At 36.4% G+C, this 25634-nt stretch overlaps 1 long non-coding RNA gene across 3 annotated transcripts in view; it reads left to right on the top strand.

The window, feature by feature from the left end:
* Window positions 1–25634, top strand: part of LOC141538812 (uncharacterized) — a 252185-nt gene that overhangs the window by 198337 nt on the left and 28214 nt on the right. For 2 of the 3 annotated variants that reach the window (XR_012481140.1, XR_012481139.1), the window contains one exon: window positions 21962–22065. This is a non-coding gene — a long non-coding RNA (uncharacterized LOC141538812). Of the gene's footprint in view, window positions 1–21961; window positions 22066–24180; window positions 24261–25634 lie in introns of all 3 variants that reach the window. The other variant, XR_012481141.1, reaches the window with a different exon arrangement.

Genomic DNA, 25634 nt, shown 5'->3' with positions numbered 1-25634 from the left:
GACCTCAAATAAAGACCCCCCCTGCCCTAAGGTTTGGAAGGTCTGGAAACATTTGACTAGAGGGCAAGTGGCAAGTGACGTCCTTTTTGAAGTTCTTTCAGCTCTCACCGTACCTCCCATCTGAGGTTCATGTATTGAAGAAAAGGGCAGTTTTTGTGGTCAGAGGCTAGGGTTTGGACGAAACACTTGGATGAAATGGAGAATGTTTCTGTGAAAGGCATGGCCTGCTGAGAAGGAGAAAAATCCTTGTCTGTGGGGAGTCGGGGCTGAGGCAAGGTCCCTCTAGCCTAGAGAACAGTGATCAACTGTTGGAAAGTTTGGCTTGACCTGCTGCCCAGGTGTGCTTGCCCCACAGTCAGGTGCTGGGAGCATATGAAAAAGCATGTGGGTCCTATACCCGACTTCCCACATTCCATCTACTGGTACCAGAGCTTCTCTTATAAATCCCAAGATTTGCTGTTAAACATCACTTTGTGTCTCCTGGAAAGCTCTGAGATGTGTGTGTGTGTGTATATGTGTGCCTAACACATAGAAGATGCTAAATCAATATTTATTGAATTGAAATGAATTGCTGCTTAGGTTTTTTTTTTTTTGTTTTGTTTTGTTTTTGCCAAGTCAGGGAAGCTGATATAGTCTAAAGAGGAGTAGGAGGATGTAAAGAGTTCCATCTCTTCCTGCCTAATGGCTTATTTTTCCTATGTTATGTTTGAATTGAAAACCAAGTTGTGTCTTTCTTTGACTGGGGCAACATTTTATCCATTTAGCTTATTTAGACTGGGGCTAGTCAGTCATCCCATCAATTGCCAATCACCTGCCACCCACATAGCCCAAGCCAATCTAAATGAGGCAGCAGGGTGACCTTCTGGAGGCAGCATGTGCTAGGTACAACAAACTGATCCCACTACTTTGACCCCCATCTCCTCTTAGATCCTGAGACCCCTGGGAGAGACAGCAGAAAACCCTTATCCCAAAAACCTTAGAAATAATGATTCTCCTGTCATAGTGTCTTTCCAACTATGATATTAGGAAGCCACCCCTGTAGAGATGCAGCCTGGTAGCTGCTCCTAAAGATGTTGTGGCCAACCTACCAAAGATCAATCAGTGAGAGGAAGTTTTGCTACCGAAGTCCTTGGGACTGTTATGGTTCAATATTAGAAATTGATTAGTTTTAGGTAGAAATGACACAAAAGAAGAAAATTACCATTTGCTTTGTTACAGCAGCCAAAGGACCATGGGAATTTTCCCATCTGTCCTGTAACTGAAAGTTTCTATATAATGTTGTCACTTTCTTTATAAGATGAACTCCATGAGAACAGGGACAGCCTTGTTCTATTTGTATCTTCAGGCCTTAACACAGTGATTTTCACATAGCAAATATTTCATTTATTCAGTTGTTAGAATTGAACATGAGAACAAACCAATTACGGGTACCCATGGTGGGGATGAGGGTGAGGAATGGAGAGAGATATATGAGTAGGTTAGCTGGATATGCAGTAGGTAGAGTGCCAGACCTGGGGGAAGGAAGACACATCTATCCTCAGACACTTATTAGCTATCTGATCCTGCACAAGTCATTTAACCCTGTTTACCTTAGATCTTCATCTGTAAAATGAGCTGGAGAGGCAAAACCAGTATGTTCATCAAGAAAACCTCAAATGAGGTTTCAAAGAGTCAATATGACTGAACAAAACAAAACAAAACAAAACTGAACAACAAATAATTATAACATTACACTGTCTTTACAGGGAGGTAATGCTTGAAGTATTTGAAGTAAGATAATTTTGTCTTTATCACTCTTATTTTCAGTCAACAAGTTAAAACAAAAATTTTGCATGTAATTTAGGAGGCAACATTATACAGTGAAAAAGTCTCTTCTTCTGTCACTAATTTTCAGACAATTTTCTCAACTTCTTTTGAGTGTCAATTTCCATATGTGTAAATATAGGGATTGGACTGTATGACTTCTGAGATTTCTACCAGTTTTATAGTTATGATTCTAAGTAAGTTTGATTTTACAATCCCGGATTTCCCTAGAAATACTTTCTTATGCTGCCGCTAAGTTGATAATTAGCCCTAACTTGAACAATGACTCAGGGAGATAAAGTGTACTGGTTTATCACTGACAAATACAAACTGACTATAGCAGGTCTCTTTATACCTTCTTCCAGGAAATTTTCCAAGACTACAAATTGGAGAGAAGTTAGTGATGTTTTGGTGGAATCAATTTCCCAAACTAGAAGTTCACAAATTTTCTCTACCAATGGAAATCATGGATGTAGAACAACAACAACAAAATAATACAACTATGGTTCATGAACTAGCTAGTTCTTTTTATAATCTTTGGCTTTCAGAGCTAGAAGGCACCTAGCCCAACCCTTTTTTTTATAGGTAGGGAAATTAAGGTTCCAGAGAGGGGAGATGATTTGATCGATGCCAAGAAGCAGAGTTGGGATAAGATAATGGTCTTGTAGATTCCTGGTCTAATTTTATTTTCTCTTTCTTACCTCCCAATCCTTGCTCTAACTCCACATTGCAGCTTCATACCTTCTTGTAGTCACTTGTTACATTTATATTTTATCTTTTTTTAAATTGTTACCCACAACAATCCAAAGATTTGAGGTGGTATTTGGATGGGATGAGATAGAACTAAATTTGTGATTTCATTGGTATTAGCAATTCCTTCTTTGTGCCAAAGCAAATCCATAGTGACTCTGAAATTTAGAGTCAAGGTGCTCCCTTGGGTACTCTGAGATAAAGTGATTTGCCCAGGGTCACTCAAATGGTATATAAACCAGAATTTAGATCTTCCTGAATTTGAGGCCAGGTTGCATTATGCTGCCAAGGGGAGGGGCTGTTGCTATTCCTCTTTTAGGAGGCCCCCAAACTAATTAGTGGTAAAGGTGAATATATCTGTGTTTCCAGCTTAAAAAAAGATTCTAAAAGAAGAAAAAAAGTTTAGAAAAATGTCATTTAAAATTATTTTAAAATGCATTTTCATTATATAGTTCCCAGTTACATTTAAAGTAATTTTTAATAGTTATTTTAAAAAATGTTGAGTTTCAAATTCTCTCCTTCTCTTTTGTGCCTCCCCCACTCTTTGGGAAGGCAAGCAATATGATATTGATTATAATGTGAAGTCATGCAAATCACATTACCATATTAGCTATGTTGTAAAAGAACATACAGGGTGTCATGTTATAATTGAAAGATCAACATCAAGTCAAGAAATTCACATTCAGGACCTAACCCTGAGCAGATTATTAACTCTCTTTGACCCTCAGTTTCCCCATTTGTAAAATAGGGAACAATATTTGCTGCAAGACTAAAAATGCCAAATGCTATATAAACGTGATATTTATTACATTAAAACACTAATTAACTAATTGCTACTTAAAATAATTATCAATTAAAATGCTAAAATTGATGTGATTTAACAGTAGCCACAGACTTCTAAATCTTTTGACCTATGTTTTAAAGAACTTTAAGAGAATATTATTGATAATAGTTAATTAAATATTTATTAGGCACTCACTGTATGCTAGGCATACAAAAGACACTGTGACCTTCTCTCTTCTACCATCACCTTGGTGAAGACCTCTATTACTGCTCACTTGGAGCAGCTTACAGGTTGGTCTTCATAGTCTCAACTCTTTCCCTACTCTGTTATATCCTCCACTCAGTGATCAAAGTGATTTTCCTAAATCATAAGTCTGAGCACATCAACCTTGCTAGTTCAACAAATTGGTAATTAATTAAACCAACTGATTAAATTAATCCAGTGGTTCCCTTTTAAGGGGAGGGGAGGGGGAAGAAGAAAAGGAGGAAAATAAGCATTTATTAAGTATTTACTATGTGCCAAGCAGCTGATTCAGTGTATAGTTTAGCATGTTGGGCTGGGAGTCTGGAAATCTCATCTTCCTGGGTTCACCTCTGGCCTCAGACATTTATCAGCTGTGTGACCCTAGGCAAGTTTCTTAACCCTGTGTGTCTTAATTTCCTCATCGGTATAATGAGTTGGAGAAGGAAATGCAAGCCACTTCAGTCAAGGAAACTCCTAATGAGGTCGCAAAGAGTCAGATAGAGCTGAATAAACAGGCTTTGTGCAACCAAATGCAAGCAAAAAGAAAGAATCCTGATCCTCAAATTGTGTCTACTAGGGAGAAAATACATAAAAGGGAGCTGAAAAGGGGAAGTTGAGGGAGAAAAGTTTTTATGGTAAAATCTACTGAGTCAGAAGTAGAACTGGAAGAGGAATGAAGAATGACTCCCCTGAGCCATGCCTCCAAATCAAAGTTCCAGGAGAAATGTGCCAATAGGAGGAGGGAACTGCAGGGGTGTAGTATCTTCCAAGATAGCAAGACAAGAGGATCAAGGGCAGATCTGGGAGAGAAGTGAAAATGGAGGAGTATGTAACCAAAATAACTCTCTTGCTTCTGCCTTGATAAAACCTTCAAGGGTTGAGTAAAATTTTGCTCTTAGTTGTACATATTTTATTGTTTTTGTTTATTATAAAAAATGAAAAATAATTATAGTAAGCTCATACTTCAGCAGTATTTTATATCCTTCAAATTGATTTCCTCATGATAGTCCCAGTAGAGAGCGAGTAAATATTTTATGCCCATTTTATAAATGAGAAAATTGAGGGGTCAAAATAATTAGATGACTTGTCCACAAATCAGGGAGTTTAAACTTCAAACTTTAGCCTTCAGATTCCAAATCTAGAATTCTTTGTAAACAGGTGGAACAGAACCCCTAGGGCCAATGGTGGGAAATTTGGGTCTGGTCTGTTTTAGCTATTGAAAGTATAGTGTGATTAATGTCTATGGAGTGCTCTGAGAGAGGCAGCCAGAAGGCACTGGATCCATAAAAGGAAACACTAGAACGTGGTAGAGCTACTTTTGGAGCCAATGGTTCCAGACTTCATTATCTGGATCACTTAATCTCTCTTTCTCATCTGTAAAAATGAAGAGGATAGACTAGGGATGATCTCTAAAGTCCCTTTCAACTCAAAAAATTATTTTGCCTGTGAATAATTTATGTGGAGACAGAATTGTAAGCTCCTTGAGGACAGGGATTCTTTCAGAAGAGGTTCTTGTTGCAGTTGTTACCTTGCAATCCCTAGCACCTCACATAGCCTCTGACACCAAATAGATCTTTAATTAATAAATACTTGTTGATTGATTAGTAGATTGATTGGTGTAGCTTATTGAGCACTTAATTCTTTCCTTTGTGTCAACACCTATCCTTTGTTGGGTTAAAGCTCTTATTCTCCTGCTTGAATGAGTTAGCACATAATTATATTTTAGAGTAAGAACTATAAATAGGGATTAGTACCTCTATTCTTATGAGCTCCTTGAAAACTGGGAGTTTGCCTATATTTGTTTTTCTGTATAGCACTAATGGAGCATCTTATTCTGGGTTAGGGTGGAAATAAAAACCAACAACATCTTTTTAGGAGATACTTCTTATTTTCTTTCTCTTTTTGTTTTTTGCCAGCTCACTTTCATCCACCTCTTTACCTTTAGTTGGGGTTAGAGACTTCCCCCTTCCTAACTTCCCCTCCTGCTCCAGGCCCCTTCAGGTAATGAGTCTGAGCCCAGAAGCCAAGAATGCAATGACTAACTCTATCATCATCTTATCTTTGGCTCTATTTAAATAACTGATTCTAAAAATGAAACTCCCAGTGTGGCCCAGAAACCAGCAGTGGCACATGGTTGGTGGAGCCAGGATTAGATTACATTGTGCTGTTCTGTGTCCTGAAAGTGTCTGTTAGCATCCAGCTCCATCTGTCTATCTCTGAACAAGGGAAACTAGGTTGGGTAACTTCCCTATTAGATTCTTAGTCGAAACACATTGGGAATTCGTCCATTTTTAAAGCTAGTTAAATGCATGAAAAGAGAGATTTTTTTTTCATTTTGTTTTAATTTTTTAAAAATCTACCTTTCTTTCGCATATACCCAGAATTAATTTTCTTTCTGGGATTTTATGACAAACAAAAGCAGAAAAAAAACTATTGTCTTCATAAATCTTCCTCTATCAAAATTATAATGGTGTGTTAGGTGAATGAAATACCTTTTTCTGAAACTTGTGATTACTTTTTCTTTGATTTAATTGGTCTCTACAACCTTGAGATAATATGGATTATTATTCATTTTGTAGAGTGGAAAAAAGAAAGTCGGTATGTTTAGCTTGGAGAGAAGGAGAGAGAGAGAGTATATAATAGCTGTCTTTAGATATCTGAAAGTCTATTAGGAAGAAGGAGTCAAGTCAATAAACATTTAGGAAGCCCTTACTATGTGTCAGACACTACTAAGTACTGAGAATTCAAACAGGAGCAAAAAGCTTAAAATTCCAATAGGGGAAGATGACCAGTGAAAGTGAAAGTGAAGGAAAAGGAAAAGGAAAGCGGAAAAGGAGGTTGGGGAGAAGTACACGATAGGGCTTGGTGAAGAAGGAAGCCCATAGTGTCAGAGGGAGCCCAGAGAAGAATGGAGTAATCCTTCCTTAAAATGGAAGTTCTGGGAGGAAATGACCATGGAAAAAGGGCCACAGAAATGGAAGGATCTTTCAAGATGAGAAGACTTAAGGAGAAAAGAATTGAAGGCAGCTTTTAGAGTGAGAAAACTTCTAGAGCCTGGTGGAGAAGCAAAACTGGAGTAGGTGGGGGAGTGGGAAAAGGCAGAGAAGAATGAAGTTCAGATGAAACTTGTTCTCTTTGATCTCAGAGTACTGAAACAGGAGCACTTTGTGTTGGGATTGGGATTGGGGATCAATAGTGAGATCAACAGATTTAAGCTTGTGGTAAGGAAATACTTTTGAGTATTGACTTTGAACAGCTAAATGGTGCAGTAGAGTGGCAGACCTGGAATCAGGAGGATGTAAATTCAAATGTGCCAAATCACTTACCTCAGTTTCCTCATATGTAAAATGAGTTGGAGAAGGAAATGGCAAACTACTCCAATATCTCTGTCAAGAAAAATTCCAAATGAAGTCTCAAAATGACAGATATGACTGAAAAACGACTGGATAACAATAACACATTAACTTTCCCATTACTGGAGATCTTGAAGCAGTGAGAGGCTGGTTGACCACTTGTTTAGGGATATTTTAGAGAAGAATCCTGTTTAGATACGGGTTGGACCAGATGGTGTCTGAAGTCTATTCCAGTTCTGGAATTCTGTCATTCTGGTTACTAGATTCCCATTAGCATTTTCTGTCTTGAACTACATGGTCTGTTTTTATTTTAACCCTTTTGTGCATACCTGGTCCCATCCTATACAATTGACTTTGAATGGAGGATTGTATTTGGCTGGTTTTTTCTTCAAGGAATTCCTTACCTTAAAACAGTGGTCTCCAAAGACACATATATTGGGGTTTCATGTTCAGAAAATTTTACAGAGAAGAATGTTTGATCAAGATGTTTGGCAGAAGAGTGGATTTCAGGGGAAAAGCAAATGTGATAAATACTGTCATATAAACATTTATTCAACTAGCATTTATTAAGTGCCTGCTGTATGCCAGGTCCTGTACTAAGACTGATGAAGATCACAGCTCATCTTGAGTGGTTTGCTTTCCCACTCAAAGTGAAAAGGAAGAAAGCAAAGCTCTTATTCCTCTGTTACCACCCTGGACTTCAGAACCTATTGTTCAAGGGATTTTTGCTTTAGCTAAGAAACCACCTGGATCATAAGAATGGTATGCTAGAAGGGAACAAAAAGGAAATTTTCCCAATTACCCCTGAACAGCCATTACTGTGGGTGCTGAGGTAGCAATAAGGTTAAACAACAAAAGTTTTATTTATTTATTGAAAACCCATTTGGTGTTCTCTTAGAAAAGAAACTGGGTTGCTTTGTTACTTCCTTCTCCAGCTCATTTTATAGATGAGGAAACTGAGGAAAGCAGGGTTAAGTGACTTGTCCAGGATCACACAGGCAGGAAGTGTCTGAGACCAGATTTGAACTCAGGAAGATGAGTCTTCTTGACTCCTGGTCCAACCATTTGCACTACTTAGCTGTCCCAATTGATCAACTAATATTGAACAAAGAGAAAGTTAACTATAGAAAGGTTTGCTACCATTTGCTATTTAGCTACCTTTGTCTCCATTCAGACCTAATATATGTTGACTGGCATAGCAGTGGAATACTCATCAAATCCCAAATGGCTCACACTCCTACCAGACTGGACTCTTTATGTATTAGGCTACTACAAATCTGTGTCAATCTTGGAGCCTTAGTCTCCCATGCCAGTCCAGTGTCAGATTAATCTTCCCTATCTTTAAAATACTCCAGGGTATGTGGCAAGGCTTCTATTAGTTGTTATTCCTACCCTGACATAGGTAACATAGACAAGTTGGCCTTAGCAAAAAGAAAATAAACCAGCCAAGTATAGCCCTCCATTCAAAGTCTTTATATAGAATGAGACCAGGTTTGCATAAAAGGGTTAAAATAATAATAATTTATTAGAAGGTAAAATAAAAGAGACTTTAGGAAACTAGTAATCTTTAGAACCAAGCATATATGTGGTGGCTGCATCTATATTTGAGGCAAACAGAAAATCAAGTCAGGGACATCACAAGCAGAAAGTCAAGTCAGGGGCATCTAAATTGTGCAGTATATACAATATCCAATCTGTTTTTAAAATTTTTAATAATAGCCTTTTTTTTTCAAAACATATAAAGATAATTTTCTACATTCACTACATTCAATCTTGTAAAATCTGGTGTTGCAAATTTTTCTTTCTTCCTTCGTCTCACACCTCTCCCCTTGGAGATTGTTTGCTGCAAGCAATCCAATATAGGTCAGGTACAATTTTTCTAAACATATTTCCATATTTATCATGTTGCACAAGAAAAATCAGATCAAAAAGAAAGAAAGCGAGAAAGGATACAACAAGCAAGAAAACAACAAAAAGGTGAAAAGTATTATGTTGTGATCTTCATTCAGTCCCCATAATCCTCTTACTAGATACAGATGACTCTTTCCATCACAAGTTTATTGGAATTAGCTTCATTTTTGAAAAGAGCCAAGGCCATCAAAGTTGATCATTACATGATATTGTTGGTGCTGTGTACAATTCTTTTGATATTACTTACTTCACTTAGCATCAGGTAAGTCTCTCCAGGCCTCTCTGAAACCATCCTGCTGGTTGTTTCTTAGATTCTATTACATTCACATATCATAATGTATTCAGCCATTCCCCAACTGATGAGCATCCACTCAGTTTCCAGTTCCTTGTCAATACAAAAAGAGCTGCTACAAACATCTCTCTCTCTCTCTCTCTCTCTCTCTCTCTCTCTCTCTCTCTCTCTCTCTCTCTATATATATATATATATATATATATATATATATATATATATATATATATATATATATATATATATAGGTCCTTTTCCCTTTTTATGATCTGTTTGGGATACAGACTGGATCAAAAGGTATTACAATGCCCAATTTGAAATCAGCAATCCAAGTTCAAATTCACCTTCAGACACTAATTTCCCTCAACTTCTGGAGATAATAATAATATCTATTATCCAGGATAGTTATGAAGACCAAATGAGATTATCTTTGTAAAATGTTTTGTAAATCTTGGAACCTTATATAAATGCTAGCTATTATTATATAATGAGTCATTGGTATCCAAAACTGTCTCTCCTCCATCATGTTTCAGTGAAAGGTAAACTGGAGTGAATGGGGTAGAGGTTGTGGAGAAAGATGGAAGCTCCTGGCGCTATAGTTCCTGGTGCTGTATTGTTGCTACCTTCTCTTAATGCTTTAATACAAACGCAAGTTGTGAGATCCTAATGGATCATGGGACTATTCTGGGGCTATTCCCCTCCCCTCCTTTTACTGTGGATTGCCCAGACGAAAAAGGTGAGAGCCTCCTCCATCCCAGACCCAACCGTGTGTGTTTCTTCAGCCAAAGAGAGAAGCTATTAAAATGTAATCCGCCGATCAATAAATCAGGGCACCTGAGAAATGAGCTAGGTGACCACACTAGGTATTTTTTTTCTCCTTTCTCGATTAAAACAAAATTGCAATATGTCAACCTGTCACTCCTTTGGCAAGTCTGCAGGGTGGAAAGATGATTAGCCTAATGGCTTTTTTAAAGAGAGAATTTGCCTACTTGAGCATTTTTTAATTAATGTCATAATTTAACATTAAGAACTGCCCAGAGTTCTGTGAGCCAGGTTGGATGATGGAGATTTCTCCCCTTTTACAAAATACTATTTATCTCTGGTAGGTTGAACTTTTTGGGTTGGCTGACAATCTGGTCTTTGATTCCTTTTAGGAATCTAATTTGTGAAGGTTAGAGAAAATAATGAGGATACTTTAAAGTATTGCTGGATTTATATAGTGTCAAATGCTTTCATTTTGGCAAAGGTATATTTGTCATCCGGAGGGCCCCACAAAATAAGTCCCATTCCCCTTCCTAAGGTGCATGACTGTGACCTTTCTGGGGCAGTTGGTTAGAGGAAGACTTATGGAAAGTATTTCTTAGGGGCAGTGTTCTAATGGAAAGAGTTTTGAATCCAATATTTACTTTCCTTCATATACTCTATAGTTTAGCTTCACAGGCCTATTTATTATTCCTCATCTAGGACAATTCATCTCCCCTTATGGTATCTTTTCAGTGTTTGCCCTCTCAGGACTGAAATACTATTCCCCCTAACTTCCTCTTCTTGCCTTCTGTCAAGACTCAATTCCAATTCCAATTTTTGTTGGAACCCTTTCTGTATTGTTCTGAGATTGCTTGCTACTTGCATATATTTGAAATAGTAACAAAGTATTTAATTAAAGTCAAGAAGACCCGAGTTCAAATTCAGATTCAGAAAATTATCATTATAGCCTGTTTCTTCATCTATAAAATGAAGAGATTAGACTGCAGCCCCCAAGGTCTCTTCTTGCTCTGAAGCTGTGACCTATGATCTTGACCTATGACAATTAGAGGGACTATTTCTTTGTATCCCCCATGCTTACCACAGTGCCTAGCATATAGTAAATGCTTTACAATTACTTTTTGAATGATTGATTCAATTAGGAGTAATTAAGTACTAGGAATAAGAGGATCCAAGTGTAAATCCTGGTTTCCCTGCTAGCTAGCTATGTGTCTGTAAGCAAGTCATTTTACTTTGTAGAGCCTCTATGTCCTGAATGTTTTACTTTCTCTAGGGAAAACCCCCAACTTACACTTGCAGGATGAGTTCCCAGGGGTCAAATAATTTGTGGGCTTTTATTCATAAAACTGTAGTTGTTGCTGGCCTATTTATCTCCTTTACTAATAAATTCTTTAACACAGCTCAAAGAAAAAATACTTAGCATAGCATAAAAAGTATAACAAAATATTTCCTTTATAATTTTAGGGCATCCTTTCCCATAACTACATAACATCAGTAAGAAAAGTGTATACCCACAAAAAGGATACTAGTACACACACATACACGAGGACTTCGTTGTTGTTATTCAATCATTTTCAGTGGTGTCTGAATTTTTCACAATTCCATTTGGGGTTTTCCTGACAAAATACTGGAGTGGTTTGCCATATTTTCATCTCTAACTCATTTTACAAATGAGAAAATTGAGGGAAACAAGATTAAGTGACTTGCCCAAGGTCACCAACTTGTAAGTAAGTGTCTGATGCCAGATTTGAACTCAGGAAGATGAATCTTTCTGCTTCCAGATCTGGTGCTTTAACCACCTAGATTCCCATACATATGGACATACATGGCCATGCCAGCCTACAACTATGGCACAAATTTGTATTTGTATCTTTTATTTTTAACTTTAACCTTATTATCCAAGTATGCCCTTTCTCTGTCCCAGAAAACTATCCCTTATTACAAAGCATTAATAGGATCCTACTTTTTTGCTTTCAGTATCCTCATGTTCCTTCCCAGGGTTCAGTGTCTCCATATAGCATGTCATATTACTGGGTTTCCTGGGCTTCTATTCCTCCAGGGCCTTACTTACTGCTTGGTTAAACTCTCTGGATTAGTTTTCTGCTGGTGTGATGTTTTCTACTATGGGTGCTGTTTCTTTGCAAGTTGTTATTGTAGATGGTAGGGGGTTTGAGAAGGAAAAAAAAAGAAAACTTTTTTCTCAAGAGTTGGGTTTTTTTGTCCCTACTCGTTTTCTCCTTGCCTGACCCATTATTCTTCTCAGAGCTTGCTCTTAGTTTTTAAGAGGCTGCCAGAAGTGGAAATGATCCAATGGCTAGCCACCCTGTAATTTCATCAAGTTGAGTGAATAAATCTTTCACATCTCCTAAAGTAATATGCTCCCTTTATATTGTTCCTCTAAGTCTGAAAGAGATAAATTCTTAGAAGGTAAATATGTGTCACTTACAGCTTTTTTCTCTTCATTGCCTATGAATAGATCACTCAGGATGGAAAAGACTAAAGATGAGTGATCTGTTAAGACCGTAGAAAAATAACTCACATTTGAGATAATGAAGGCCCAAATTAATTTATGACAGTTGAAATGGGTACATAGGCATTGCTACAGAAGAACTAACTTTAATCATTAAAATTTAATCATTGGCTCTGTTTTGAGGAAAGAAGGAAGAATCAAAGAATTTTCCTTAGGCTTTGAATTTGAGTGGGTGACTGGGGAAACATGGTGGTCATATCAACAAAAATAAAGAAATAGAGGGGTGGAGAGAGGAGGTGATGAATTTGGTTTTAGGCATGCTGAGCTTGAGATGATGAAAGGACTCCCAAGTGGATGCTCAGCTGGCAGCTAAAGACATGAACTCAGGGGAGAGATCATGGATAGAGATTGTTGATATATTAGTCATCCATTTATAGGCTATTGATGAAATTGTCCACTTTAGAGTAGACAAGATTGCGGAGGAAGAAAACTCAAAATAAAAAGAACAAGAGATTATGAACTTATTATCTGGATTATATGTAGGGTAAGGGAGGAAGAAGTTAAGAAAGCAAAAGAGACCTGGTCTTTCCATTCAGGAGTCCTTGAGAAAACCTGGTTTCATAAGCATCTTGTAATAAATGTCAGGAAACTGTGGTTTTCAAATTCAAATATTATTTTATTTTTGAATTTGAATTGGTATCTTTTATTTTTAACTTTACCTTATTATTCTAGTATGCCTCTTCTTCTTCTCTGTTCCAGAAAACTATTCATTATTAAAAAGCATTAAAAAGAAAAAAAGTTCAAGAAAATTAAACATCAACGAAATTCAATGTTACTTTATTTATTGTTCTATTTTATAAGTGTCAAAAACCTATAGGGTGAGGCAGGAACCAACTTAAAACGTAACTAACAAAATAAAAATATAATAGAAAATAGATAATGTTCACATGTGTTTTTCTAAGTCAATAAATGGCCTGTTAGGGATCATTATGTACTGTTTTTTTGTTGTTGTTTCAGTTTTTGGGCTTTTCTTGGCAAAGTTACTGGAACAGTTTGCCATTTCTTTCTCCAGCTCATTTTACAGATGAGGAAACTGAGACAAACATGGATAAGTGATTTCTCCAAGGTCAATAGCTAGTAATCTGGCTAAGGCCAGATTTGAATTCAGAAAGATGTCTTCCTGAGTCCAGACCTGGCTCTCTATCCACTTTGCTACCTATCTGCTCCATAATTACATTTACACAGTCTTTTAAACACTCAATGGGTCATGAAGAATTGACCACAACTGAAAAATGATTCAACAATAACAAAAAAAGCTCTAACAAAGTATTATGTACAAGACAGATAAAAAAAAAAACCAAGACTTTTTTTTCCTTTTGCATGTGAATTACTCCCAGTCAGAGATAAAGCTTCCTTCCATTTACATTGTTGAAGTAATTGTGTTTTCCAATTTCCTGATTCTGTTTGTTTCACTTTGCATTAGACATATGCCTTCAGAGACATCATTTCTTATAATATACTGTTACATTATATCCATATACCATAATTTGTATAGTGGACATCTTTGTTTTCAGTTGTTTGTTACTTCAAAAAGAGCTGCTATAAATATTTTGGTCAATCTTTGTCCTCCTTGGGATATCTGCTTAGCAGTAGTTTCTTTGAATCAAAAGGTGTGAACATTGTATTGACACTCTTAGTATAATTTCCAAGTTACTTTCCAGAATGACGAGCCAATTCACTATTTTAAAATTGAATTAATGTGGCTACCTTTCTATAACCAAGCCAACAGTTACTATTTCTATATTTTGTCATCTTGGTCAGTTTGTTGGATGTGAGATAAAATCTCGGAATTATTTTTATTTTATTAGGGATTTTGGAGTATTCTTTCAAATGATTGTTAATAGTTTAATTCTTTTGACAACTGTTTATATCTTTTGACCATTTACATAAAGTGGAACGACTTTGGGTTAATTCCCTTCATTTATGCAAATATAAATTTATAGTAGATTTCAACACCAATCTCTCTTGAGTATCTGACTTTTAATCAGAAATATTTGATATAAGAATTATCTCCTTCCATCACCTTCTTTTCTTAGCCTATCAGGTTTTGATTTTGTTAATGCAAAACTTTCTATTACCCATTTAAAATTTCAGTTAGGGAGTTAGGTTGCTTACTTCTGACACATAACTTGCAAGATATAATCGTGGAGTATACCCTGTTGTCTTTAGCCTCAGGTTATATAACTAACGTGGGGAAATACATCCAGTCAGTCCTGAACTGAAACGAGAGTAGCCCCCAAGTCTGCGATAGCAGAAGTATTTAGAGAATGCCATAAAGCAGGTCTGTTCAATTCTGTGGTCTGCAGGCTTTCAGTTGGGGTTGTGGTATGTGGTCAAGTTCATAGTTAAAGCTTTTTGACTGTAGCCTTCAAAACAAAGTATGACACTCCCCTTGGGGAAAGCTATGTTTGGTGGCTTTGGAGATCAGTCAATAACTTTGGAGATCACTTGGAGGGCAGGTATAGTCTTAGCATTTCACTTCCTCTATATGTACTTTGCCCCCCTGGTGACATAGATAGAATCTTCACCACACTTCACTGTGAGACTAGATTAATTTTGTGGTGCTCATTGAGAAGATGGAAAAAGGGTCTTGTTTCCTGAGGTTTCATACCTTATTGACACAGAGCAAAAGTACATTGCTGCCAGTTCTCCATCAATTCATATGCTGAGGATGTAGAACCGTATTATTTAAGAACTAGAAAGGAATCTTAGAAATCATCTAGTTTTATTGTTGAAAATATTAAGTTGTGACTTGCCCAGGCTAGATTTGAATGCAGATCTTTAACAATTTAGATTTGGTTCTCTTTCCACTGCACATGCTATTACATTATGCCACCAGATTTCTGATTTTATGACATAGATGAAAATAAACAGATTTCTAGATGTATAGATAAAAAAAAGCACATATGAAACATTTATTATGTTCCAGATATTGTGCTGGGCCATTGGATAGTACAGTGGATAAAGTACTGGGTCTAGAATCAGGAAGACTCATCTTCATGAGTTCAAATCTGGCCTCCGAAACTTATAGTTGTTTGATCTGAGGCATGTCACTCAACCCTATTTGCCTCAGTTTCCTTATCAATAATGTGATATGAAGAAGGAAATGGCAAAGCACTCCAGGAACTTTGCCAAAAAAATCTCCAAATAGGATCATGAAGACTCAAAAATGATTGAACAAGATATTGTACTAAGAGTAGATAGGGAATCAATCCAGGAATCTGGGACTTCTATGATGATTCCATAGAAGAGATATCTAGGGATTCTTTAACATCTGAGGCTGGGATTAAGTGACTTGTCCAGGGTGACACAGCTAGGAAGTGTTAAGTGTCTGAGACCAGATTTGAACTCCGGTCCTCCTGAATTCAAGGCTGGTGTTCTATCCATTGAGCCACCTAGCTGCCCCGATTCCTTAACATCTTGAAACAGCTAGGACCTTGAGTTAGTTCTGTTTTGAAGGAATGCTCAGTACAATAGTAGTACTCACTTCTCAAAACCATCCTTCCTATCCTATCTTTTCCTATTATGCAAATTAGCCTGGAACAACTTTCCCTTCCTTCTTAATATGCCCATTCATCACACAGCTGGGTCTGGTACTTGTGGGAAAAGTCCTGAAAAAGTCTCTAGTAAGGATAAACCATCTCAAGCAAGTTTTCAAAATATTTCTTAGAATCTTGGACAAGAATAACAAAGAGTTTTAGAAATAGAAAGAATTTCAGGTATCATTTAAAGCAAGTCCCTCATTTTACAGGTGAAGAAATTAAGGTCCAGAGAGGTCCAAGAAACTGGTTGTCTAAGGTGCCATAGAAAGTTAGTGACTGAACTGGAATTGAAATCTAGACCTCTAGTTCTTGTTCTTTTTTTTTTTTTTTTTTCCTCTGAGCTAGCTTTGAATGAATTGACAGAGACATCTCTGTTAAGTGGATCACTTGAACTTATTGTGCCCTAGGCACAAAAAACCCAGCACTTACATTAATCCAAGGCAAAGACAATCACATCTGGGCTGCTTTTCTTTATGATTATGATTATTTATTAGTTTCCCAATAATCTGGCCCACCCCATAAATAACTTTTCCATTAAAAAAGTTGTCTTTAAGCAAACTATGGTTAAGCAAAATTGTTAATAGATTCTAGTGATTGATATTACACAATACTCTATTATAGCTTACAGTTTGTTAACAGAAAGGAAGGATGAATATTTTAACCTTAATATCTTGGAACCAACACAGTTAATTATATTTAACCTGAGTTTTGTTGAAGGACTGCTTGCCCTACATACTTAATATCAAGGTCTCTGAAGAAACCTGCCCTGACTCCCCTACAGTAAATAACACAAATTACACCAACTACATAGTTGAACACTAGATTTTTTAAAAAATTCTTTTAGGTTAATTATCCTTCATGAAAGTTCTCCACTAATGTCTTACATTCCAATTGGTTGGTAATGGAATTGACCCTGAGTTTTTGAAGATTATTCCTAAGGAATGCAAACTCTGCAGGTCCTACCATAGTGAAAAGCTTCCAGTAGAAGTCTGGCAAGAGATAGTATTTATATGGTCCAAAGACCAGCCTGGCTAATAACAGAAAGACTTATTGGAAAGTTAGCCAACCGACAAGATGACTGGATTATTTTTGCTTGTTTATTTTTTAGCCATAGTAGTATGTATCTAGAAATAGGACAAAAACATTAAGACAGAGAAAAGATGGGGTCCATATTGGTGAAAGGCATAAATACTCAGATTATTTTTGGATAATTTGAAGACAATTGTGTACTATTTGTCTTTCTCTTTTAGTGCTTCCCCATTGGTTAAAATAATTCTTTAATAATAATTTTTTTTGATGTTTTGTAGTATAGCATAAGATTTTTAGGGCCTTTCACTCAAAGTTTTCTTCATTATTTACCTTTGGATTCTTATTCTTTTGGCTTTATAGATGATTTTTGTTATTATTTGTGCTATTTCTACAATAGTAGAAAATGATAGTTTGATTCATATGACACTGAATAAATAAATTAAGTTAGATGGTAATGTCATTTTTATTTTATTGGCATTGTCTAACTATAAGCAATTATTATCTCTCCAATTAGGTATAGTTTTGTTTTGTTTTAAAGAATTTTTGTGGTCCTGTGGTAAGTGGACTTCATATATATGTATATATACATATATGTATGTATATATATGTACATATATATATGTACACATATATTCTATAGTTATTTTAAAAGGAATTTCTTTTTATATCTCTTCCTGACAGATTTTATTGTCAGTACTCATAAAGGCTGCTGATTCTTTGTGGTAACAATTCTTAGGTGAATTTTAATAAGCTAAAGAGATAGGCAATGGCATGTTGTTAAATATATTCTCTTGGAAGAATTATTGAAGATGAGAAAATGAGGGGAAGTTCATGTGTATATGTATGTAGAGAAATGTGTATATGTTTGTGTTTCTCTCTGTGCAAACATTACATTGTTATATTAGAGTAATTAGGAGGGTAAATTGCCATCTGGGAACGTCAATGGTTTTTTGTTTATCTTGTATCAAGTAAGTGCCTACTGCTGAATATATGAGACTTGGGATGATCCAACTCCTTTTTGTTTGTTTGCCTTATGGCATATGTCTTTCTTTATTTTTGCTACTTCATTTAGTTGCTTGTGCAATTGTATGTCGAGTTGGATGGAGAGCCCAGGAGATCCCTCTAGAATCATCTACCCCTCTACAGGCTAAACTAAGAAGAGAGAGGCCCCTTCTATCCCTTTTCAACAGAAAGCCCTAATCCTGACCCTGAGGCATGTCCCAATAAAAATTCAGGTTAATTTTACTTGCTGTTCCAACCTTGGAATTTATTGTGAGAATTAGACTGTTCAGCTGGGCTAATTTGCCAGATCAGATTGTATAATTATCTTTTATAGGGCTGGTGTGATGTATGTTGGGCTTTTTTGCTCCAGGGAGCTGAGACAGACAGACAGACAGAAAGATAGAAAGAGAGAATGGAAGGGGAGGGGAAAGAGGAGGAGAGGGAGCAGGTGAAAGAGAGAGAGAGAGAGAGGAGAGGAAAGGGGAAGATAACAGAGAGACAGAGAAAGACAGAGACAGAAAGATACATGTATACACACGGATACAGAGAGAGGGGGGAGAGGAGAGAGAGAGGAGAGAGAGAGAGAGAGAGAGAGAGAGAGAGAGAGAGAGAGAGAGAGAGAGAGAGAGAGAGAGAGAGAGAGAGAGAGAGAGAGAGAAAAGGAAAAGGAGGGAGGGAGACTATATGAATGTATGAATGCTTGTACTTCAGTGTTCCTTCCCTTCCTTTTGTAATTGTCAGAATGAGCTTTTCAACAAACTAGTGAGCAGACATTTTTTGGGGGGTACTGCCTAATCAGAACCAATTCCAAAGCACCAAGGCCTCTGTTTCATTCTCTCAAGGAAAAGACTTGTAATAGTGCTGGGAGTGAAAACTAAAGGGAAGGTATGCCCATCTTCAAGTGGGGCATTTGCCTAGAGGGCCTATGGAGCTACTGGCAATTTTAGAAGTTTAGGGAAAATGGAAGTATTACAGTGACTTGAGGGAGAACTATGATGGAAATGGATCCACCTTACTTTTGAGCCTTTTAAAAATGGGTCTTAGAAAATTTTAATGTCTATTAGTTCAATATCAATGGTAGGGTATCAATCAATGGTAGGGATCTCCCTAATGGAATAAGTCAGAGATCCTTAGGGTTGTTACTTATTTTTCCCCCTTCTGTTTCTGTGTCATTCTTCAGACTCCACTAGACTTTGTGCTGTGATGATTCCTGAGGGTGAGAATCTTGTGATGTTTCTGTAAATATATTTGCCCTCTAGCCCTTAACCCAGCAGACTATTCCCTACATTTTTCAGGGAACAGATCCATCTTGGCCTAAGTTTGTGTTTATTTTTTTCTTGGTTTTGTTTTGTTTTGTTTTTGTTTTTGTTTTGTATTTGAGTCATGAACCACTAGGTGGTGTGTGATTCACAATTATTTATGAGATGCTGAGGAGGGAAGTCTGCAGGGTGGAGGGGGTGTGTGTGTTTTGAGGCGGGGGGGGGGGGGGGGGGTGTTATTGTTTTTGTTAAAGGCCTTGGAGAGATGCATTTAGTTTTTCTAGTCCATGGGATCCCTCAGAGGTCTGTCATCTGATGTGCTATAGTGGGGCAAGCAGCTGGCTGAAGCCATACTTCCTGTTTCTGACTTCTGATGCTGGAAGAACAGGGATGGACTCCCCCAGGGTAGTCTTAGTTGAGCTGATATGGTGAAGAGTCCAGGGCTGAAGCATTCAGACTCTGCCTTTCAGGATCAGGCAAGAATGGCAGAAATGGAGGCTAAAGACCTGTGGGTGTTGATTGCTCATTCTCCCTGGGAGTGATCACATCTTTTGATTTGGGTACCAGGAAGAAAAGAGAATAGGAGGACTTCTGATCAGCTCAGGAATAATGCTAATCTCTTTGATTCACTTTATTACTCTAGAGCCTTGGATATAGTAGAAAAAAAAACCTGGCATAGTAGAAAAAGTGTGGAATCCAATCAAAAAACCTGGATTTTATAATCTTAGTTCTACCACAGATTAATTGGGTGATGTTAGGCAAATTGCCATCTCTCCAGGCCACAGCTTCCTTGCCTGTAAAAAATAAGACTGAACTTGATGACCTCCAAAGTCCCTTTCATCTCTTAATCTTTTATCCCATAATATTTACCTCAGTTCAGCTGATTTATTAATATCCTTTTATGTCTTTGTTTATAGGAACAAGATTTGTGATTTCACTGGTACATAGGGGAGGAAACAAGTTAGCATCTTCTCTGCAACTTAATAGTGGTGTCAAACTTAGATAGGAAACTAATACCTATCAGAGCATATTGACTGAGAAAATCACAAATTAATATTACTTGTGTTATGTTGTCATTTTAATTTATTTTGTTTAATATTTCTGAATTATAATTTAATTGGATTCAAATGGCACTTGGGGTTTGAGGGCCAAATTTGACCCTATGACCTAGAGCACTATTGAGATAAATGATTTTTCCAGTGTCACATAGCCAGTATGAATCAGACCCTCCTCATACTAAGTTAAGATCTTTATCCATTATATCACTTCTCTTAATTTATGAATTTTTCTTTATTTAAAAATAATCAAAAGCATGGAAGTAATATAAATATAGGAAACAATATGATTATATGACCAAGACTAAGAATTTTTCCCCAATAGATAAGTGGTCAAAGAATGTAAATAATTTTCTAAAGCAAATACACCTGCTATTAACAGGTATATGAGTGATTGCTCCAAATCACTATTAATTGGAGAAGTGCAAGTCAAAACAACTATGGTTGCATACCCTGAAAATTTATAAATGTGGCAAACGGTGGAAATAGTCAACATTAGGATAGGCCATAGGAAGATCGGTACATCATTATACTATCTGCAGAGCTGAAAGTGGGACCAATCATTCTGGGAAAGAATTAGAATTAACAGAAAAAAATCAATATATTACTGATTCTTTTAAACTCAGATTCAAAGACAGATGTATTTTGTAGTATTTACTAATTCATACTAAGTTATAGGAGGGAGTTTTGTAGTCATGAAAACTGGAATCAAAATGTCTAATCATTGTTGTTAGATGTGTCATGAAATATTATAGCTCTATAAGAAGTGGTGAATATGGGTGATTTAGAGAAACATAGGAAGATTTGTATAACCTGGTGCATAATGAAACAAGCAAAATCAGCAAGATAGTAAATATGATAGGTAAACATGAAAAGAGTGCTAAAATGAAGCTTTTTGTTAAGTAATTATAATGACCAGTTTTGATCTTGGAGAAGAGATGAAAGAAGGGACCACATCTCAAATGTCACAGACTAAAGGAATATCATATTGCATACACTGTGTGATAGTAAGTTGATTTTTCTTAACTGTATTTCTTTGTTCCAAGGAATGAAACTTCTTGGTTTGGGGGTGTGTGTGGTATAATGTATCTAAAAATACAAAGATGCAAAATCAAAAAACAGCCATAAAATATTACTAAACAAAAGTAATAAAAAGATGTTTCTTTAATAGCATTCTATACTTTAGATTATTAAACTATATGGATAAGGAACTAGTTTGGCTAGGGAGTGCTTGACATCCTGTTTGGCTTGTCTTGTGAAGGTTGCCTAACCCTATCTTAGTCAAATATACATCTTCAGGTCCCTAGTAATACCAAAGCTGAGCTTGATGTGTTATGTGCCTCCTGGTGAAGGAATGATTTCGCATCTTGTAGGGCAAGAAGAATTTACAAGTTAAATGTAAATAAAGAGAATGTGATATTTGAAGGATTTCAATTCTTGCTGTATAACTGGCAGTAAGATTTTTCAAATTCTGTTGATTCTTGCTTCACAGTGTCTTTGAATTTATAGGCTCCTTTCCATTCTCATAACCATTAAGTTGCCATTTCTTTGTCAAGGTAAACCATATTTTCCATGTTTTAATTTGGAGATGAATTTTGTTTTTTGTTATTCAGCATTTTCTTTCCATGCCTTCTTATTTTTTCCAGCAGAAGTCAGAAGATTATGGCAGATATGCCAGATAAAAAAAACCTTTAATCCAAAAGATGAAGGGTTTGGACCTTGTACAACAGTGATTCTTACACAAGAGATTAAGGTATGCTATAATATTTATGGTTTCTTTCTTTTAAGGTCCCAGTACCTTCAATTTGAACCTCTTTCCTCTTTATCCCTACTCTTGACCTCAGCTGCAATGAATATCAGGGTGCCTTGCTGTTGGTCATTAAAGAGAATTTCTGGAAATAGGCTGTTTTTTAAAAAAAGTTTTAATAATCTGAACCATCTTGCTTTCTATGCTTTTCCTGAACCATTTCCTTCCTAATCCAAGAATCCAGTTCTGGAAACAGATTTTGGAGTTGCTATTTAGACCCTATTGTAGGACTTAAACAGGTCATTTCCAATCATTTAGAATCTATAAGATATTACATTTACTTATCTATGTGCCATTTCCCTCCCTCTTGAGGGGCAAGAATTGGCATGTATGTGTGTGTGTGTGTATGCCTTTTTTGTGTGTTCTTAGCACTTCACACAATTCCAGGCACATAATAATTGCTTAATAAATGCTTATTGACTGATTAGCTGCATGTGTAGTAATGGGAAACATTACTTCTTAAAGCAAGCAAGTTCAATTTTTTCCTTTTATTATTTATTAAGAAGTTATTTATTTTCCCCATGTTGATCAAATATCAACCTCTTTGCATATTTCCTTTTGCAAGAAGAAAGAGTTTTACTTTAGATCTTTAGCCATTCTTGAGTTACATTGAATTAAGTTTGGTCCTCATAAAACAAGGTTTGTGGACAGGATTGAAATGGCTTATTGCAAGGACTGAATTTACAAGTAGTAAATATATGTCAATATTTAATCTAGGTGTAGGTCAGAATTGTGAGTCTTTTTTCCTGTATCTTTAATAATATGATTTCTTATTTAATTGAAAGACCAGAACCTGGGTGAATTTGGTATAAACAACACAGATTCATCCATTTTCACTATTTGCTTCATTTTTTTCTGCATGGATTAGGGATATCTGGTAGTTTTTCACTGCCCTATATAATTCATTACTGAGTCTTTTCAATTTTTTGTCTCCAATATTTCTCAGCTCTATCCCTTCCTCTCTAGACCCACTGCTCCTATTTTAGTTTCCCTGGAATATTTCAGCAACCTTCTTTAATATTTTTCTAAATTTCCAGTCCCTCATCCTTCATCATTTAATTAATTCTACACATAAGGATCTTCCTTAAATTCATTTTCATCCTGTCAGTCCCTTGGTTAAAAAATCACTGTATCTTCCTATTGTCTGTTGACCCAGATGCTCAGTCTGGCATTTGGAAGTCTCCATCAATCAGCCTCCCCGTCTTTCACAAATATAATTTCTCATTCTTTGTCTATACAAATTCTTAACCTTATCTGCTAGGTAACCCTTGCACCCAACTTGCTCTGTCTAGAACACTCACCAGACCCGTCTTACCATTCTTGATCTCACAACTTTCACAGATCAATTCAAAACTCTCTTTTCTAAGAAGACCTCATCTGGCTTTTTGTTTTGCTGAGAATATGTATGTGCTCAGTAATGCATGACTCAATTTGTATGATTGATATTCTATAAATATGCTCTTCAGTAATTCCATGAATGTGTGCTTATTCTGTCTTTCCAGCTGCTTTCTAGAGTATCTTATCTTTTGTATCTCTTCCCCACCCCCACTACATAGAGTCAAATATAGAATTTTGTATTCAATGTCTGTTTCCTGAATGGTACTGATGAACTGTCTGTGAGATAGCTCAAGAGGGGAAAATGTCTTAGAGATCTCCTCTCTGGGATTTGTTGGCTACCTAGAGTTTGGGTAATGGTGAAGGTGGTGGGGAGAGAGAAGCAGAGAAATTAATGAATAATTCCAAGGGGATTTCCAAGCAAGTCATGGCTGTTGCTTTCTTGATAACAATATTCTCCTTAGCCAACTTTCTTCCCCAAGGTGAGCCAAAGACTGAGTAACAATAGTTCTCCTCCTGTTCCACCATATATATATCTCTTTACAATGCATACAAAAGGGCATTTTGTTTAAACAAAAATTATAATCATAATTATAATAACAATAACCGACATTTACAAAAAATTTTGTAAATTACAAAGCACTTTATATTTATTTTTTCTTTTATCCCTAAAACAATGCTGAGAAGTAGATTGTACAGCTGATCTTATTGATTCTCATTTTATAGGTAGAGAAACTGAGGTACATGGAGGTTAAATGGTTTGCCTAAGGCCAAACAGATACTGAATGATGGAGATAGGATTCAAGGTAAAATTTGAATTTCATTTCTAGGACTCCAAATCCAGTATTCTTTTCTATTCTACCATAGTTTTGTTATTTAAACAACGAGGCTATGAGGGTCAGACCCAAAGGAAGAAGGTGGTGAGACTATCAAAGAGCACTGGTGTTTCATCTGATCATTTAAATCAGAATGGAATGGAATTGGATGTCATTAATAGTGGTTAGGAACAGTCTACTGGTATGTACTGGTTGGTTGGAATCAATGATGTCATTTCCTGATGATTAAGCCCTGGGAGGTTTGGCTTCCCAGACAAGGGCCTCCACCCATGGTAACCTGGTCTCATAGCTCAAAACAGGTGTCACTAAATTCCCTAAGCTTGAGTACCACTAGTAAAATTAAGCAATATCTGTGACTACCACTGGCTGACTTTAAGGCATAGATAGGAGAGAAAAGGAGCTAATATTTATATAATGCTTTACTTTGTACTGTGCTAAGCACTTTGAAATCATTATTGCAATTGATTCTCACAAAAACCTTGGGAGGTCAGTGCTATCATTATTCCCATTTTACAGAAGAGAAAACTGAGGCAATAGGTGAAGTGACTTCCCAGCCTCACATTTGCCCAGTGAGTATCTCAGGCTGAATTTGTACTCTTTTATTTCTGACTCCAGGTCACTGTGTCCAGTGAATCACCTAGAGAAGAAGAAAAAGTATTAGCAGTATTCTAGTCTCTTTTTGCTGTTTTTTCTACATCTATGATTTCATAATCATGAAGAATGCCCACTGTGACAATTCCCTTCCCTCATTTGTTGTTGTTTTTAAATTATTTTTCAATCATGTTTAGCTCTTAATCACCCCCATTTTAAAAATTATATTTATTTTTATTATTTTTATTATATCTTTTTATTGACAGAACATATGCATGGGTAATTTTTTACAACATTATTGCTTGCACTCACTTCTATTCCAACTTTCCCTTCCCTCCCTCCACCCCCTCCCCTAGATGGCAAGCAGTCTTATACATGTTAAATATGTTATAGTATATCCTAGATACAATATATGTGTGCAGAACTGAATAGTTCTCTTGTTGCACAAGAAGAATTGGATTCAGAAGGTACCAATAACCTGGGAAGAAAAACAAAAATGCTAACAGTTTACACTCATTTCCCAGTGTTCCTTCTCTGGGTGTAGCTGATTTTGTCCATCATTGATCAATTGGAACTGAATTAAGTCTTCTCTTTGTTGAAGATATACACTTCCATCAGAATACATTCTCATACAGTATTGTTGTCCTGGTTCTGCTCATTTCACTCAGCATCAGTTGATGTAAGTCTCTCCAAGCCTCTCTGTATTCATCCTGCTGGTCATTTCTTACAGAACAATAATATTCCATAACATTC

The sequence above is a fragment of the Sminthopsis crassicaudata genome, chromosome 4 (genome assembly GCF_048593235.1).
Source record: "Sminthopsis crassicaudata isolate SCR6 chromosome 4, ASM4859323v1, whole genome shotgun sequence".
Lineage (NCBI taxonomy): Eukaryota > Metazoa > Chordata > Mammalia > Dasyuromorphia > Dasyuridae > Sminthopsis > Sminthopsis crassicaudata.
Note: the sequence above shows the minus strand (reverse complement) of the source record. Positions and strands in the feature narration are given on the sequence as shown.